The following is a 16,660-nucleotide window of genomic DNA, read 5'->3' on the forward strand; positions in this document are numbered from 1 at the left end:
CGCCCAATCGAGGAGCAGAGGCGGGCTCAGGTCCCGGGCCCCGCTGGCGCAGTGGGCGACGCCAGCGGTCTGGTACCCCCAGCCCACTCGCCTGCCCCGGACGGGTGGGGTCCAACGTGGGAAGGGGAGAGGCGGGTCGTTCAGCGAGCTGGGCAGAGGGGGGCTCCTAAAGGAAAGGGAGAGCAATCATTCCCTCCTCTCACCGCCCACCTCCCAGGGTGGACGCCCGAGCTCCTGGAGTGGCCCCCAACGCCTTGGTTCTGCACTGACAGCCCCTGTAAATCCCCCCCCCCGCCTTAGAACTCTTCGAAGGGCTCACATGCCCAGACTCGTCAGAGGGCTGGTCCTGAGTTGTGCTCCGGAGAATGTGGTCATAGAAGCCGCAGGGCCCTGCGCCGGGATCTGCGCCGCCTCAGGCCTGGAGACCCGTCACAGGTCCCACCCACGTCCCTGCCTGCCTGTCCGGGTCAGCCTGGAGGGTCTGGCCCGCCGCGGAGTCACTCTGGTCAGACTGGTGAGGCCCGTCCCTCCTTTCTCCTCCCAGTCCCTTGGCAGCCAGTCACACCGAGCCCCCACAGACCAGCTCACCCTCTCGGTCCCTCCTGCCCTCAGCCTGGACCCATTACAAAGCCCCGGCTAGGGCGGTCCTGTGACCTTGAAGGGCTTCTCCAACCCCATGTGAAAGCTGAAGAGTCTGAGGCTCAGAGACGTTGACATAACCTGTCTGATTTGTCAGATGCTCTCCCCCCACATCTGCTTCCCCACATCTGGGCTCCCCAAGCAGGCAGAGGAACTCCAGGAGGGGATTCAACAAAACTTCAAACACTCCAGTGGAGGGGTGGGACATCACCAAGGGTCCTGGGACAGCCCCTTGAGGACAGCCCCCAGGGCTGCCCAGCCTTAGCCTCCTGCCCTGCCTGACAGTCAGTGAGCCTGGAGGCAGGGGCAGAGAGCCGGTGGCTGGAGACCCTCCAGCTCCAGTCCCCTGCCACTTCCCCTTCCCCTGGTATGGACAGGTCTGTGGGAACCCCAGAGTCCTGACTGGCCCCGGATGTGTGTGTGTCCGGTTGCCTCCCCTCAGCCCCCAGGAGGAAGGGGATGGGGGCTGGAGGAAGGAAAGTGTTGCAAAAGCAAGGCTGTGTCCTGGACAGCTCAGCGCGTCCCTCCCTCCCTCCTTCCCTCCTACGGGTAAGGCCTCCCGGGAGGCCTGAGGCTGTGAGGTGTGGAGACACCCCAGGGCCTGAGGAATCAGGAACTCCCCACAGATCTGACCACAGAGGGGCGGAGGAGGGCTGAGGTGGCATCTACATTCAGCACTCACCCCTGTAGCCTCTAGCCTCACCCTTACTCTGAAGCTTCATTAATACCCACCCCCATTTTCCAGACTGGGACACTGAAGTTCAGAAAGGGAAGGGGACATGTCCAAGGGCACACAGCAGATGCCAGTAACTGAGGGTGAGGAGGGGTTTGGAAAGACCTACTAAAATGAGGTGGGGACAGTGAAGAAGCCCCTGGAAAAATTCTCCATTGAGATCTGGGATGGCCTGGTCAGAGTGGGAGGTGAGAAGAGCCGCTTTGGGATAGGAAGGGCACCATGCCCCACTGCCACTCACTGACAGAACGGTGCCTTCACCCACTGCCACTAAGGGATGGGCTTCGTGACCTGCATCTCTGTCTCCACCACAATAGGGAGCCCACAGTGCTGCCAGGCACTGCCCGCACCGGCTGGCAGGGCTCAGATGGAGGCTGTGCGGGTCCCGGAGGCTTTGGGGTCAGAGGTTAAGAGCAGATGCCAAGCGTCCGGACTTCCAGGCTCTGCACCGAGGGGCTGACAGGCAAATCCCAAGAGGAGAGATGAACATCAGAACTACAGGACCCTGAGTTTCCAGAGCCCCAGAGGGAATCTGGGCCCCAAGGGGAGCTCTACCTCTCCCACCGGACATCGCTGGAGGCTGGGGAAGTGTTGTCTGGGAGCCCAATCCCTCAGTAAATCCAGGTCCCAGCAAAATCTGGTTTCTGGAAGAGGGAAGAGGCTTAGGATGCTCTGGGGGTGAGGGGGGTGGTACAGCGGCCCCCACGGCCTCCTCCATCCACACTGTGGCTCCTTCCTCCCCAGCTGCTGCTAGCCCAGACAATGCGCCCATTGTTCTGGGTCTCCAGGGGCCTGTGTGCAACTGTGTGTGTCTGTCTCTCTCTGTGTGTGACTGTGTATTGCTCTGTATCTGTCTGTGTGGGAGAGACTTTGTGACTGTGTGTGTGTGTGTGTGTGTGGCCAGGTGTGCACGTGTGTGGTTGTGTGAGTCTGTATCTTTGTTTAGCTGCCGTGTGTTCAGGGTGAGAGAGAGAGGCTTGGTGACTCCTGGCGCCTCTGACATTTTCTGGGTGTGTGCCTGCCTGTCCTTGAGATTGTGTGTCAGTGACTGTGTCTGCCTGTGATTGGGTGTGCAACTATGGGTGTGTGTGGCTGTGTAAGTATGTGGATGGAAAAGTGGCTCTTTGGTGTTTGTGTGTCGGCTGTGTGTGAGGCCGTGGGGGTCAGAACCTCTCAGGTATGGGCTGTTGCCAGGACCGAGTGGCAGGGAAAGGAGGACGGGAAGGGCATGGTAACTCTGGGATGGACGGGGGACAGGCAGCCGTAGAGACTAGAACCCCCATGTTTTCACACGGCCCCCCGACGGTCCCAGTTCTCCGGTGGGGCCTCAGCCCCTGGCCCTGGCCTGAGATGCTCCTAGCCTCCCTGGATGGAAGGGAATGAGTTTCTTTGGCAGGAAGCCCAGGACCTCAGGAGAGCCACAGGGTGGGGCTGAAGGTGGGAGGAAGGCAGAAGAGAACATGGCCCCATAAACGTGCACTTTGAGGTCTCTGAGGGGGCCCCGCGGTGGGGGTCAGATTAGATGCCAGGTGAGCTGTGAGTCAGAGGTGGGGGCTGGGCCTTCCTAGCAGAGAGACCAGCACTTGCCCAGGCCTGGCGAGGGGAAGAGGCATCAGAGAATGGCTAGGTCCCAGTGGAGGCCTCAGGAATGGTGACTTGGCAAGGCCTGCTTCCCAGCCCCAGCCACCCCATCTCCTTCTGGGGACCATCAGCTGGACCAGGAGACGTCAGTTTTGGTCTCTGCGCTGTAACGGTGAGCTACGGCTCTCTCCTTGGGCCTCAGTTTGCTGGTCTGCGCAGTGACAAGTCGGGCTCCGTGATTCATACTCACGAAGACGAGAGTTCCTCCTTCTGCTCACAAGTGGCAGGGCACCAGCTGTGAGTCACACGGGGCCCCTGCCCCCAGGGGTTTCCCATCCAGGGGGAGAGACTGGCAGTGCCTTCAGGGGAGAAAAAGAGCCAGACCGGGCTCCGTTAAGGGCCCTGGAGGCTGCACGAAGGAGGGGCACATGGGCCAGGGTTGGAGGAAAAGTTTAAGGAAAAGTTTAGAGCAGGACAAAGTGGGAATGGCAAACCATCTGGGTGAGGGTGGAGGTGGAGAGACAGGCCTAATCCGGAGCAAGGTTTGGGGACAGGATCCCCAGGACTCCATGACTGGCCGGCTGCAGGGTTGGGAGGGGGTTGGGAGAAGGGGGTGACCATGTTATCACCGGCATTTCTGTTGTGGGTGACAGCTGGCCAAGTGGATCCGTGGACTGAGACAGGAAAACGGAGAGAAAGAGAACCTGGTGCGGGTGGGGGGGTGGGAGGGGCTTGCGGAATCGAGCCTTGTGGAGTCTGAGGAGCCCGGGGAACATTCGCGAGCACATCCAGGAGGCAGCGCATAGACACGCCATCAGATCGCGTTTCCTGAGCCAAAGGCCAGGGCCCAAAGCCTGGCTAGTGACCTCACAGGGACAACAGACAGTAGGTTTTAAGTCAGAAGCGGCCCCAGGAAATCTGGGCCTCTGGATGCTGCTAGATGAAGGTAAGGGGAGCCAAGCTGTGCGTGAGGTCACCCAGGACGGCCCCGGGCCGTGAGGGGTGCTGCCATCGGAGGTGCAGCAGGACAGGGCCCCTGGGAAGGAGTCTGGGGCAGAGCCAACAGAGACGGGGAGGAAAAACCCCAGAGCACAGAATCATGGAGATCCTTGACCACTGGGGAGAGTTCTGAGAAGGGGGGAATGACCACACACAACAATAGTCACAGTTGCTAGCGCTGTTTACATGTCAACTGCATGCCAAGCCCTGTGCCAACTGCTTTCCATGCCTTGTCTCCTGACCTGCTGAGATCTCCTGACCCCTCATTGTTCCCGTTTGCGAGGAGGAACCAAGCCCAGGGGGGCGGGATGTGCCTGCAAGCAGCGGAGGTGGAGGTCAAACTAGCAGAGGGTGGTTTTCAGGATCTCGGAGGAGCAGAGCAGTGCTGGGTTTGGCCAGAGGCGTTCACATCGGGCCCGCGAGGAGTAGGTAGGGTGTCAGCAGCGAGAGGCCAGGCGGCCACAGGCTCGGGAACCCAGGGACTCGACTCCCCAGCATCCTGGGTACGTCGGGTTCTGGGTTGGTCCGCAGCCTCCCTGCCAGTCATGGGCCTTGAACCTGGGGCTGGGTCCTGGGGCATCTTAGGGGCTCTTCACTAGGACCCCCCCCATTCCACCAGTCACCAAATCACAGGGACAGGGATTCTGTAGTTTCCCTTTCCAAATTTAGGCCAATCAGCCCTCTTATTTCTTCCTTCCTCTCCCTTTTCCCTTGGTCTCTGTGAGTGAGCATGAGCGTGTGTGTGCACGCGTGCGTGCGTGGGGTGGTTGTGTAACCTGGCGGGGGCCCAGTCACTAACCGAGCTGGCTCTCTGGGGCTCAATTTCCCCAATAGCCAAGAGGTGTGTCATCGGCTCAGCTGCCTATCTCCCCCAGGCTCGGTGAGGTCACCAGAAATTCAACCCAGGTGCCCTGGGCTGCCTGAGCCTCTCCCTTCCCCCTTCCCTCCCCTCTTCCCAACTTTCAGTTTCTGTTCAGATCTTGGGTGCCACTGGGGAAGAGGCGGCCAAACGGGTGGAATGTGGATTGCTTATAACTTTCCAACCAAAAATCCCCCCCCCGGGGGATTCCCTTTAAAAGGGAAACTGAAACCCTGTCAGCGTCCAGCCCCCAGTCCCACGCCTTCCTCTCCACACTGCTCAGACCCCTCATGTCTCCCATTCAGCCTCTTCCTCCAAACGATCTAGACCCACCTTGCAGCTTTTTGACCCCTCCCCTCGCCTGGCCTCCCCATGCACACCCCGTCAAATGAGGACACTGGGTGCCACTTGAGGCTGTGGCCAGAGTTCAGTGGGGTGTTTTTGTGTTGAGACAACCAGTGTGACAAAGCATCACGTCCTAGCTGTGTGGCTGGAGGCCCTCTCAGAGCCTCAGCGTCCTCAGCCCTAAAGTGGTAACGATAATAGCCAGGTCTCGGGGTAACTGTGAGGTAAGGAGCCAGTGCCAGCAAGTGAAGGCCTTTGACCCATCACCCGAGGCACAGAGCACGTGAGAAGCAGCCAGCAACATTCTCAGGTGCTACTGAGGGAAATGCTGGGCAAGAATGCCGCACCAACTTGGCACTCAACAATGTGCCCATTCCCTTCCCGGCCTGGGGGAGAAGGCGGGAGGCCAGGAGCTCCGTGAGACGACCTTGCGTCCCCTCCTTCAACGTCCTTCTGGGGCCAGGGGTGGAGGGACTCACCGGGCTGTTCCGAGGATGCTGAATTTTTCAGAAGGAAATTTATTTGGCTCAATCAATTCCTTACATGATGAAGGAGTCTGTCTCTCCCCAGAACCCTGAGGGATTCTCGCCCTCTCCTCTTGCAACCCCAGAAGTGTCCCACTGGGACCTCCTCTTAGTGACTTTTCCTAGAAAGACATGCTAGGAAGCCCCCCTCCAATACATCTGTCTGTCCCCTCCTAGCCTCTCCTCAAACTCTCCTTCCCTCCTGTCCGCACAGGGGGGCCTGATATCCTGGTGACACAACCTGAGCACTCCAGGTCCTGCCTCAGGGAGACCAAGCTTGCGGCCTCATCCCTCCCTCTTTTTCTCTGGCTCACTGAACTTCGACTCTATTGGCTTTTCAGCTCCTCAGAGTGTTGAGCTTCTCCCGCCTCAGGGCCTTTGAACATGCTGTTTCCGCTGCCTAGAATGCCTCTCTCCACTTCTCCACTTGCTGAATTTCTACTCTTCTATCTCTCTCTCTCTCTCTCTCTTTTTTTTTTAAAGATTTTATTTATTTGAGACTGAGAGTGAGGGAGAGAGAGAGAGAGCACGGGGTGGGGGGGGAGTGGGAGGAGCAGAGGGAGAGGGAGAAGCAGACTCCCCTCTGAGCAGGGAGCCGAATGCAGGGCTTGATGCAGGGCTTGATGTGGGGCTCCATTTTGGGCTTGATCCCTGGGACTCCGGGATCATGACCTGAGTCCAAGGCAGATGCACTGACTGAGCCACCCAGGCGCCCCTCTACTCTTCTCTTAAAACCTAGATCAAACCACTCCTGAGGACTTCCAGATTCCACAGGAGGAAGAGAGGCTCTCCCCACCACGTAATCCATACCTCTGGGCTTAGGGCTCCCACTACTCCGTTGCCCAAGCCAGGCACCTGACAACCGCCCCCTTCAACTCATCATCCCCCTTCCTCCACCTCTAGGATGGCGGCCCTTCTCCCCTGTGCCCGGGGCCTACACCACAGCCGCCTTCTCACTTGTCTTCTGTCCCACGTCCAGCCCCTCCACCTGCTCTCCTCTACCTCAGGGCCACTTTCCAATAGAGCGTGCTCAATAAATATTTATTGGCTGTTGGAGTAAATGTGCCAAGGAAGGCACGAAGGAGTGAAAGAAATGTCAAATCGAACATGTCCCCTTGGCTTTAAACCTTGCTGTGGCTTCCTCCTGCCCTCGGGGTGTCTGCACCTTCTATTGAAGGTCTTCACCATCTGGTGCCCGTGGCACACTCTGGACTGTCCACCAAGCCATAACCTTGCCCTCCTTCCTGCTGTTATGCAGGCAGTCCCTCTGCCTGGATTGTCCATGCCAGGCAGCACGGAGACACTGGGTCGTTGCAGTCACTCAGGCAAGACAGGACGGGGACCTGAACTAAAGGTACAGGGTGCACAGGGCACCTGGGTGGCTCAGTCGTTAAGCGTCTGCCTTCGGCTCAGGTCGTGATCCCAGGATCCTGGGATCGAGCCCCGCGTCAGGCTCCCTGCTCTGCAGGAAGCCTGCTTCTCCCTCTCCCACTCCTGCTGCTTGTGTTCCTTCTCTCGCTCTGTCTCTCTCTGTCAAATAAATAAATAAAATCTTTAAAAAAATAAAAATAAAAATAAAGGTACAGAGTGCAGCCCACACCAGCATTTCCAGAGCTGGGCCTGTCCCCAGTGTGGGGGCTTCCAGATGTAGCTTTGGAGTTAACGTTCAAGATGCCCGTTAGATGCCCCATGGAGATATCAGGCTCACCGTTAATGGGTCCATGAGCCTGAACTGAAGAGTTTGGGGTGCCCCAAATTTGAACAGGACTGGATGGAATTCACCAGAGAAGGAGTGGCTCAAGAAGATAGCTCCAGGGGCTCACCAACATTTTGACTCTGGAGGGGAGCCAGCAGGGGCATTCAGCTGCCGGCCAGTGAGAAAAGGGGAGGTCCAGGAGCAGGGGTGTCCTGGAGGCTGAGGGAAGCAATGGTTTCCAAAAGGAATGAGTGACCCACCATGTCAAATACTGCTGAAGGGGGAGGAAGATGGAGGGAGAGAGGTGTAGGCGGTGTTCAGGGGGCAGTAGGGGTGGGACTTAGGGAAGGACTAAGGACTGAGGGAGTGAGTGTGTGAGGAGGGAGGACAGAGCATGGTGCCCAGGGAGGGTCCAGCTCGGGCAAATGGGGGAAAGGAGCTGCCCACGGAAGCCTAGAGGAGGAGTGGTGGAAGGCATGGAAACGGAGAGGTCAGTTTGGGACAGGTTGAGGTGAGGTGACTTTGGGATGTCATTAGGATCAATGGGTCTAGAGCAATCTGTGTTGGAGAGGAAGATGTGTGCGTGTGTGTGTGTATGTGTGTGTGTGTGTGTGTGTGTGTGTGTGTGTGTGTGAGAGAGAGAGAGAGAGAGAGAGAGAGAGAGAGAGAGGAAGTCTATATGCTGCTGACTGAAACCTCTGTCTCTAGCCTAGATCTCTCCAGGACTCCAGAGACCCTTGGAGATAACACTGGATGACCCACAAGGACCTACGAACCCAGGAAAACAGGCCCCGGTGGACTAGAGGGGACAGAGTTGTTGGCAAGAAAATCAGGGAGAGACTGGTTCAGATGAAAGCAATAGTGGCCGGAACTAGGTGAGGCCAGAGGGCAGAGGAGAAGAGAACATCCAGAGACAATCAGGGAGCAGAGAGCACCAGGGACAGGGACTGGATCCCATGTGGAGGGAGAGGGGCTGGAGGTGGAAGGGAGATGGTTCTAGGAGTCTGCTCCTGTGGGGAGCTGGAGTGGGGCGGCCCTGTCCTTACCTGTTATGTGACTGAAGTCCCCACAAAGGGCATGGGATGGTCATACATGGGCCTCATGGGATGGGGAAGGGGGCTGCTGTTGACCACTGAGTGGATGAGTTAGGGTAGCAGCCCAAAGACTCCCTCATCCAGCCATCAGCAGCCTCTGCGAGACCTTTGCAGGGAGGCTTGGGCAGGATCCACTCCTGGCCTCAGCCCCAGGTGGAAGCTGGCAGAGTGTGTAAGGGGGGGGGGGGCGGTACAGGGACAGGTGCCCTGACGCCTTGGATGTGGTTGAGGCCCAGAGACTACTCACTGCCCACCAGCATCGACTCTGAGACTCCCAGAAGGGCTTTAGGCCTGGAGATGCCGTGAAGGGACCATGTCCCACTCTTGCTTTAAACCTGTCCATGGTTCCCAACTTCCTCCTGGAGAATGTCCAACCCCTTGCTTAGGCGTTCAAGGTCTTTGAAGCTCCAGGCCCAGTTAGCCTCATTTTAGGCAGAGCCCCACTGGCTGCCCATCTCACAGTTCCCTCAGTGGGCTGACCATTTCAGCCTGTAAATGACCGAACCTTCCCCTGTGCTGCCCATTCGGCCTGGAGTGTTATTCCCTGTGTGTGCTTACCCAGTGCCTGCCCGCCCGTTAAGATTTAGCCCAAGGAACCTCTCCGGAAGTCTTTCCTGACCTACTGGAGGACTCACTGTGCCCCAAACAAACTAATATCACCCTCCTGTGGCACTTTACTGAGCTAGCCTATGTCTCTGTTTTTCTCTTGCTATGGCACTGTGGTGAGGGCCTGGACAGCAGGAGCCAGGTCTGGTTCCTCCATTCTACCCCACTGAGGGGGTTCAGGGCGGGAGGGTGGAGATGGGGGCAGCGGAAGGGCCAGGAGTGACAGCAGATGCCCTCCCAGCCCTGTGGGCTCAGTCTAACCCAGGGTGTGTGAATGGGGAGAATTGAAATGATCACCTCCAAAGTAGAGAGAGCCAGAGAGACGCAAAAACTGCTTTATTTGGGCAGTGAAGGGCAGAAACATGGAGATCCCAGGGGAGAGGGCAAAGGTGGAGGATCTTCACCGACAGAGAGGGATGCAGGATTTTGCAGTGCTCCCAGGACATCTTCCTGCTCATCCTGGCTTGGCTCGAGTCAGCCTCGGGACCATCATGCGATGAACCTGAAGCCTGTCTCTCCAAATCCCTGGAAGACAGACATCTATGACACTCCTCTGCAACCCTGGAGCAGAGGTGTGTAGCTGGGCACCCCACACTGCCTGGGATCACACACAGCTCCGCCACCAAATAGCTGGGTGTCCTTGGGCAAATCACATAATGGCTCGGAGCCTCAGTCTCCTCCTCTGAGGACACTGGAAACAACAGTGGTACCCACCTCGTAGGTTTGTGATAAGTCTTAAAAAAGAAAATGCATGCAAAGTGTTAGCACACTACCTGGCAGAGAGTAAATGAGCAATACACATTAGCTGTCAGGAGATCTGCGTTCTGGGGCTCCTGGGTGGCTCAGTTGGTTAAACAACTACCTTTGGCTCAGGTCATGATCTCGGGGTCCTGGGATTGAGCCCCGCATCGGGCTCCCTGCTCGGCAGGAAGCCTGCTTCTCCCTTTCCCACTCCCCCTGCTTGTGTTCCCTCTCTCACTGTGTCTCTCTGTCAAATAAATAAATAAAATCTTAAAAAAAAAAAAAAAGGAGATCTGGGTTCTGGTCCCAGTTCTGCTCCATTTTCCTCTCTGGGCCTGCCTCAGTTTCTGTCTGTAAAATGGGGTGTCGAAGGACTAAAGGAGAAAATGGATGTGGCAGAGGCTTCTAAGATGAGCGATCACTCTGCCCTTCTCAGGTCCACCTCCCTGCGGCTGCAGGGGGGTTATCACTCCCACTCTGTCAGGTCTTTACTGGGCTCTCTGTCCAGGCAGGTCTCCTCTGCCTGGAGGCAGAATGAGAGGAAGGACTGTGGTTAGATAGCATGAAGGACTTCCTGCCGGGCTACAGGATGCTACCCTGGGAAGGAGCCAGAGGTCATGGGACTGAGGCTGCTGGAGAGAGGGCCTGCTTCCAGGGGAATGGCCAGGCCAGGCTAGTGAGGCCAGAGTAGGCCAGGGGGTGAATCAGCTCAGCAGTGACCTTACTTCCAGAGACCCTGGAGGGGCGCTGTTTAAACCTGTCTTCCGATTCCCAAGATCACAGAGACAACAAACAGAAACAGACACACAGCAACAGGGATACTCCAGGGCAGACAGCCAGAGGCAAGGGGCCACGCACCAGACATGGGCTGTTCCCTCCACTCAGAACACTCTTCCCAGGGTCTGGAGTGGCTGCCCCTTCATCCTTCAAGCCTTGATCCAGACTTACCTCCTCAGACAGGACCTACCAACCCATGCATTCATTCAACATTTACTGAGCCTCGATTATGAGTCAGGCACTGTTCTAGACAAGACAAAGTCCCTGCCCACTCCATATAAAGTAGCACCTGGCCCACCTTGTTCTTCTCAAACCCAGTGCATTATTTATCTCTGACGTCTTTTTATTGTTTCTCTAACCAGAATATAAGCCCCATGAGGGTAGGAACTTCGATAGTTTGTTTTACCAATGTGAACCCGATGACTCAGAGTATAAACCCGGCACAAACTAAAATAGGCCCTTGATAAGTATTTGTTGAATAAATTAAATGGACATAGAGATCAGATCAGAGATAGATGGACACCCAGAGACACAGCCATGCTCAGAGGCAGATGCAGACATTCAGAGACGCACATAGGATGACTGCCAGGACTGTGCCTTCAAGGCCACCCGAGCCTTCCTTTCTCAGGTCATTCAGCTTGGTTGCTAGGCAGGAGCCTTGTTTGGAACTCTTATTTTACATTATTATTATTATTATTGTTATTATTATTACTACTACTACTAGTTTAAAGTAATCTCTGTGGCCAAGGTGGGGCTCAAATTCAGGACCCTGAGATCAAGAGTTGCATACTCTCCCGACAGAGCCCGCCTGGCGCCCCTCCATTTTACTTTGTTAGGAGCCTTCTGATGAACAGAAATTTTATTACAGTCAAATCTGTCAATCCTGTAAAAACTGTTTCTGGTGGTCAGAGAAAGGAAAGGATGAATAACCCGCAGAGTCCCACGGCCGGTCCGAGGGGCCCTTCCCACTGCGGCTCAACCCCTCCAGGTCCTGGAGTCAGAGAGGCAGCGGCTGTCGGGGGCCCCACCTGGTGTTTATGCCTCGCCCTTCCCCCCACCATCTCCTCTAGGCCTCGCCCCTGGAACCCCGCCCCGCCCCCATCGGCCGCGCCCTCTTTGGGCCCCGCCCCTCACCGGCTCTCACGGGCGCAAGGGAACTAGATGTCTCTTCCTCTTGCCTAGGAATTGGTAGTTAATATTCTGCCATCGGTGCTTCCATCTGGAGGGAGGGAAAATTGGGCAGACAGGGTGGGGGCAAGGCACCGACCCCCCCCCCCGGGTCTACGCCCATTTCGCCTAGCCCCGCCCCTTCCTTCCGCTCTCAGCAGCCTCAGGCCCCGCCCTTCAAACCCGGTTCCGCCCCCTCCTCTCGCTCCCAGGCACCGTCAAGCCCAGCCTTATCCAACCCCTGACCGGCTCTGGGCTCTGGGGGTCCGCCCCTCCGCCACAGGCCCGGCCCCGCCCCCTCCAGGGCCTCCGCCCCGCCCCGCGCGCTCACGTGAGGCGCGGACGCGCGCTGTAGCAGCTGGGCCAGCGCGCCGACGGTACGTTGGCCAGGCCGGTGGCCCCCGGCAGCAGCACCAGGTTGCGCGTCGGCCAGCGCCAGGCGGCGCCCGGCGGGCGGCTGCGCTGCGGGCTCAGCCAGTAGTCGCCCAGGCTGCGGCGGGAGGCGGGCACCGGCAAGGCCGGGCCCCGGCAGCCCCAGAAACACAACTCTTGGTCCAGGCGGTGCGGGGGCGTGGCCCGGGGCCGCCTGCGGGGGAGACCGGGGCAGCGGTCACCTCGGAGCACGACGGGCGTGGAGAAGGGGGCTGCCTCGGATCCGACGCGGCGGGGCCTGCGTCGGAGTCACTCTTGGTCGAGGGACTATTTAGAGGGACAGGCCCGAACGCCTCCTCCCGCAGCTGCTGGACCAGGCCCCTTTAGCCCGCCGGCGCCCTCCCCGGGGCCCCCCTCACCGGGACAGAAGAAAATTCACCACGAAGTGGGCAGTCTCGGTGAATAGCATGGCGTCCAGCCCGCGGCCCGGCTTCGGCCTCTTAAATACCTGCCGGGGAGGAGGGGGGAGGCCTGAAAGCCCATAGTCCCCCCGGGACGGCTGTTTTTAGCAGGAGGCATCAGCTGGCAGAGCGGGGTGGGGGAAGCACCGGCCCCTCCGGCGGGTGGGGTCTAGTCCATGGTCTGACTTCACCAGCCGCTTTGGTGGGAGGGGGCCAGGCACCAGATTTCCTGAGACACTACTTCCCCCCACGCCAGCCCAGGATGGCAAAGGTAGCAAGAGGGGGACCGAGGACAGTAAGGTCAGCTGCCGGTTAAACCTTCATCCCACCCAGGGGCCTCCAGCCTCTGTTTACAGACAGACCCCTGATGGCATGCTGAGGCAGAACCCACACCTCGGGCTCCTGGGTGGCTCAGTTGGTTAAGCGACTGCCTTCAGCTCCGGTGGTCATGATCCTGGAGTCCGGCGATCGAGTCCCGCATCAGGCTCCCTGCTCAGCAGGGAGTCTGTTTCTCCCTCTGACCCTCCCCCGTCATGTGCTCTCTCTCTCAAGTAAATAAATAAAATCTTAAAAAAAACCCCGAAAAACCCACACCACAAAAGGTGGCTCTGCTCTCCCAGGCATAAGACCTCCCACCTCTGCCTCCCAAGGCCTTCTTGTAAGAGCTTTTTCCCTTGCTCCAGGACACTTTCAAATGTTAGAGGCAGAAGGCTCCTCATTCACCTCTAGTTCAGGAGTTCTTATCTGGAGATATTCTATGAATGAACTTTTGGGGATCCAGGACCCCCTAAACTGTCTCAAAGTTTCAAATACACATATGTTTCTAGGAAGAATCTAGAAAGGATCCCTGACAGCATGCCCCCCCTCGCACCCCAAAGAAAAAGTTAAAGGCTCTTGATCTGGTCCAACACCCTCGTTTGGGAGGAGGGGAAACTGAGGTTTAGAGAGTGGTCGAGAAAAGCCAAAAGTAAAATCCAGGTTTCATATAACTCTGCCTACCTCTACAGGGGGTGAGACAACCCCTCTGTGCCCTTGTTCTGAGCAGAGCATGGGGTTCAGGGCTCAGAGTCCAGCCTGGGCCCTCCTCCCCGACCCCCTGGGGATCCAGAGGAACGTGCTGGCCCAGCTCCCTTTCCCACACTGCCAGTTTGGGCTATTCCCCCCCCTCCCCCCAGTGACTCACACTGGCAGCTGGGGAGAGTGGGCAGCTGTTCCGAGCCCCCAGGGCCCAAAGCAGGCCCTGACTTGCCCCCCAATTGTGCAGTCCTATTTGGGGATTTAACCTCTTGTTTTCCTTCCTTAGGGAATCTCCCTCTCCTCATCCCTTCCTCTTTTCCCTGTCTCCAACTTTTCCCTCCGTGATGGCTCCTTCCCAGCAGCAAACAAACAGGCTCTAGTCTTTCCTATCTCTGAAAAAGAAGGAAGCCCTTCTTCAATGCCATGTCCTTCTCCAGCTCCCCTTCACAGCCAACATTCTTGAAAGAGTTGTGTACACACGCTGTTTCCACTTCCTCATCAGCCCCTGCCATCTGGCTCCCTCCCCCACCATTCCACAGGAATAGCCCTGCTCCTCAAGGTCCCCACTGACCTCCTCGCTGCTAAATCTAAGGGATGGTGGTGAGTCTTTATCTGACTTGACTCCTCAAGCAGTGGCTGACTTCAATACAAATTCTCCTTCCTACTTGAAATACTTCTGTGTCCTTGTTTTTCTGGACACTGTGCACTCTTGATTTTCTCGCCGTGCCATCGTACTGGCTGCTACCACACAGCAAATTTCTCATCCTTTGCTCACTGCCTAATCATGTCCTAAGGAAATCTCATTGGTTCCCATGCCTGGGGTGTCTGCCTCTGTCAGAGACTCACTTCTCTCTTTCAGCCTTCATCTGTCTTCTCTGCCCCACACCTGTCTCCTGGCACCCCTCCTCCCTCCCTCCCCCAGATGTCCCACCTCACAGGAAACGTGCCTCACACCTGCCCTTCTTCCCATCCAGCTTCCCTAGCTTGGCCATTTTCTCAGTTGCCAGAACCAAAAATCTGGGTTTTGTCGTGGGATCTTCTCTTTCCATATTCAAGCGGCTATGAAATCCTATCCTCTCCAGGATATTTATTTTTTTAAAAGATTATATTTATTTATTTTAGAGAGAAAGAGGGGGGGCGGAGGGGGAGAGAGAGAGAGAGTCTCGAGCAGCCTCTCCCCGAGCACGGAGCCAGACTGACTTGGGGCTCTACCCCACCACCCTGAGATCACGACCTGAGCTGAAATCAAGAGTCTGCTGCTTTACCAATTGAGCCACCCAGGCGCCCCCAGGACATTTAAAAAGTCCCATTGCAGGGCGCCTGGGTGGCTCAGTCGTTAAGCGGCTGCCTTCAGCTCAGGTCGTGATCCCAGGGTCGTGGGATCGAGCCCCGCATCAGACTCCCTGCTCCGCGGGGAGCCTGCTTCTCCCTCTCCCACTCCCCCTGCTTGTGTTCCCTCTCTCGCTGTGTTTCTCTGTCAATAAAATCTTAAAAAAAAATAAAAAAAGCCCCATTGCTCCTCTCCATTTCCACCACGAATGAATGCCTGGTCCAAGGCCCCCTCGCCTTCCCCCTGGGGGGCCGCTGCAGCCTCCCAACTTGGCTCCCTGCTGCCACTCTCTATCCCTTATGTGGTCTGTTCCCACAAAGCAGCCAGGGTTGTCTTTCCAGAACATGAGTTTGTCTCTCTGCACAATGTCTTCAGCACCAAGTTCACCCTTGGCACCTACTGGTTCCGGTGCCAGGGACATTTCCTCCCCCCATGTCCTCGCCTGGGTCACTGCTGCACGTCTCAGCTCCATTGTCCTTCGGGGAACCATCCTGGGCCTCCTAGCTGGCTCTGCTGTTCTTTCTCTTCACAGCACTGTGGCCTCTCTTCTGTGGACTTACCAAGCACTTACTAGCTAGTCTAATCTGTAGACCTTCTACCAACTCCTGAGCCCTGCCATGCTAGGCCCCTGGGATGTCAGGATGAACACGACAGAGGCCCTGCCCTCAGTGAGTCCGTAGTGTAGTGGGGAAGGCAGACATTCGCCAGGGATCAAGGAATAGCTGAGTACACAGTGGAACAAGCAGGTGCCATGAGAGGGGAAGGACAGGTGGTCAGAGGAGCCTTCTGGGAGAAGGGACAATTGGTGGAGATCTGAAGCGTAAGTGGGGTTGGGAGGCAGGCTGTTCCAGGCAGAAGGAACAGCATGCTTAAAGGTGGAAGAATGTTAATGTGAATCCCTGAGAGGTGTCTGGTGCGGCTGGATAAGTGATATAAAGAAGCCATCGATGAGTCTTAAATAGGAGAATGGGATGGCTGGGTTTGTGCTCTTTATAAATAACTCTGGACTAGAGGCATCAGGGAAGGAAGCAGGGAGTCTGGTTCGGAGGTTGTTTGGGCAATGGTGGGCTCCTGATTCAGGGTGGGGGCAGGGGAACTGGAGCAGAATGGACTGTGGTTGCCTGGACAGAAGGTGAGGGCAGAGACAGGGAATGAGAATGTTGGTGGTGGCCCCACCCCGGAGGGTAGGTCGGGGGAGGCCAGTGGGCAATGTGACACCCATATCCCTGTGTGTCCAACCCACCGACTTAGCTGGTGTCTGGTTGCCTGTTGTCTTCCTGTGGGCCCTCATCCATCCTTTTCCCTAGAAGAGCAGATCAATGCCCAAGAGGCAGAAGGCTGCTGTGAAGGCTTAGGAGGAGGCAGAGGGGAGGAGAAGGGGAAGTTGGGTCAGAGTCCGGATGTGACGAGGTTTCAGGGAAAGTGGCATCTGGGGTTTCCTCAGAGTCTGGAAATTCCACTCTCTCTGGCTCCACCTTGAGATCCCCCCCCTCCAAATTCTGAGATGCTCAAACTTGGGAGCCCAGTCCTTGGAAATCCTCTCTAGGCTCTCTAGGGACTGTGAGTCTATATCCTAAGGTCCACATCCACTGATGGGTCCCTAATGTCAGTGCGCACCTCCCAGGAGCTGGCCTGGTGCCCATGACCTGCATGATCCCATGCAGTCCTCACACTTGCCCTTGGAAGCACTGGCTTATTTATCCCCATTGTACAATGAGA

The sequence above is a fragment of the Zalophus californianus genome, chromosome 4, assembly GCF_009762305.2.
Source record: "Zalophus californianus isolate mZalCal1 chromosome 4, mZalCal1.pri.v2, whole genome shotgun sequence".
In the NCBI taxonomy this organism is placed as follows: Eukaryota; Metazoa; Chordata; class Mammalia; order Carnivora; family Otariidae; genus Zalophus; species Zalophus californianus.